Source organism: Anopheles darlingi, chromosome 2 (genome assembly GCF_943734745.1).
Source record: "Anopheles darlingi chromosome 2, idAnoDarlMG_H_01, whole genome shotgun sequence".
Taxonomy (NCBI): domain Eukaryota; kingdom Metazoa; phylum Arthropoda; class Insecta; order Diptera; family Culicidae; genus Anopheles; species Anopheles darlingi.
The window spans coordinates 90,016,902-90,019,401 of record NC_064874.1 but is presented as its reverse complement, the minus strand read 5'-3'; the positions used below and the strand labels follow the sequence as shown (position 1 = coordinate 90,019,401).

Genomic DNA, 2,500 nt, shown 5'->3' with positions numbered 1-2,500 from the left:
GTTATTACCGTGAAGTCAACATATTTCTTCGATAAAACTAGGTAATTGATATGCTGCAAATGGATGTGTCAAGTGAGCGAAGAGCGGATCGTACCGGATGAAACGCACAAGATCACGCAACATAGTACGTAATGATCATGATTAGTATGGATACACTATCATCGTGTTCGAAAGCCCATTCAATTCAACATGCAACTCCATTATGCGCTAGCACCCTGGGCTGGTAATCATTTATCGACTGCAGAAAAGGGGAACATCCGCAATCAGCATATGGGACTCGACGTTGCATCCAAAACCATTCATTATACGAGCTCATGTCAATACGATGTATCAATCTCGCAAGAGTAGGCCAATGCTACTTTGGTTTACATATTTCTTTTGTCCGTAGTGACAGTGCCCATTGGCGTGGTTGCTACGATGAGGCTGGTGATGATGATGATGATGTCATGGCGTCGAGTTCATCGGAAACCAGTAAACAAAAGGATCTCGTGTCGCATGCTCGGATGAGCAATTCTATTGTAGCCTTTTGGCGCCATTAAGCCCCCAATTATGAGGCTCATTACAGGCGCATAAGCGCGATGTGTTTTGCGTAGGATTATTGTTAGAGATGGTGATGCACGGGTTGTGAGTGCATATGGTGCATTGGTCAATGTGGTGCAATCCATTGGATTGTGAAAAGAGAATGCATAATCATGACATTCAGCGAACTGACGCTTATGATGTGGCTCTATAACAATTCCGTCGAAAGGTTGAGGTATCGTTGGTTTCTCCTTCCTCTCACAAAAAAAAAATAGCTCAAGTCAAAACCGCACCACTCGGGTGTTCGGTGTGCTGACCGTTAAAAAGGCATGAAAAATGAGGTTCCAATATGTTTTCCGCCAACCGTTTTTGCATGCACCCATTTAGGAGTGTCATTCATAAAACGCCAAACCACCGCAAAACACTCGTTTTACTTGTTTCTCGCCAACGGGCGCATGGTGTGATGGTGGGGGGTGATGAAGAGGAGGAACATGCCCAACTGGCGTCGATCACGGACCTGCGTGGGCACGCAAATATATTACCGTCAATTATGGGAAGTACACAATTTAATTTTAATTGGAAAACTGATTTCCCTTATCGATTGGTCACCATTTTCCCCAACGGGCGCTCCCCACGGGCGCAGCACGTGGGTGACACTGCGATCGACGTTTGATTTATGGAGTTCTTCTCGGCTTCGTAGTTAGACGAGTGAGCGAGAGAGGAGAAAGGCCACGAGGGCAAGGTGACGACATGTTATGCTTAATGCTATCTGCTAGATAGAAAACAAGAAAACAGCGTACTTGCGCGATCGCATCGCATGATATTCTCGATGCAGCAGGATGGATGAAGTGGTTTTCTTGTCAGCAGAGAGCCATGAGAGAGAGAGATAAGAAAAGCCGGATCGAAGAGTGCGTGGCACATTACGGGGATTGAAGATTAATAGATCCAGCTCTAGATGTGAAATCTCTCTCTTATCAGTAGATATTAAAACCTGTTTGCTCCGATCGCTGTTTGTTGGCACATTCCAGCAGCAGCAGCAGCAGTAACAGCGGGAGAAGCCAGTTCTGCATCGATCGCAACCATCGTTGGAGAGCCACTCGGAGATATCATATTTGCAGACCGAATTTCAACGCGTCAGTCGGTCTTCGCTCGGTCTCCCGCTAGGCTTCGCGCGATTAACATTAATTCGATCTCTTTATGACCTGTCAGCGCACCTGCAATTCCCGGTGTCCGGGGTCTCGGCACTGCCTTCACGCTGTGATCTGCAGATCGTTGCAGATAAAGCTGGCCATTTTAAAGCACAGCGGTGTCCACTCTTATGCTGCAATTGAGCACACCAGTAAGCTACGTAATGCAACAGACAAGGTCAGCCACTAGCTATCCCCACGCGAACTGCAGAAGCTCAATTGTGGCTTCTGCAGCTCGCGTTTGAACTGCACTTTATGATCAGCTTAGAGAAAATTGACCTCTAAGTTGATTTGAATAATGTTTCTTCAATTATTAATCGGATCCAACGATTCAACGCAATAGTTCCCTAGGAATGCTTCCCAATCGAAGACTCTCCTTCTACTCCTCCTCCTCGGTATGTCCGACTGCTCGAGCTAAAATATGCAACGTTCCAGACGCCGGCTGCACGATCCCCAACTACACAGACGCCAGACGGACACGGCGTGCATACATTCCTAGAGTTCCGATGGCTGTCCAGTCCATTTCCTCGCTAACGACGGTGACTGGCAGCGACTCGGTTGGTGACAAAGTCGTCCGGCTCACGCAGACAAGCGGAATAAGTCCGATATGAAAACCTCCATTAAATACTAATTAGCTTCTCTCATAACTGCCGTGACCGCGCGAGGAACTGTAAAGGTAAAGGACACCGAGCACGACTGCACATTCTGCATTCCATGAGCTGGCCACGTCTCTCGTGTGTGTGTGTGTGTGTGTGTGTGTGTAATGCAACTCTTACGTCTTAATACGCGCTCCG

General features: G+C 47.3%; 1 protein-coding gene across 2 annotated transcripts in view; it reads right to left on the bottom strand.

Annotated features, from left to right (window-relative positions):
* The window catches only part of LOC125959039 (uncharacterized), a 74,954-nt gene that overhangs the window by 2,681 nt on the left and 69,773 nt on the right, over positions 1–2,500 (bottom strand). The gene's annotated exons all lie outside the window — the stretch shown is intronic.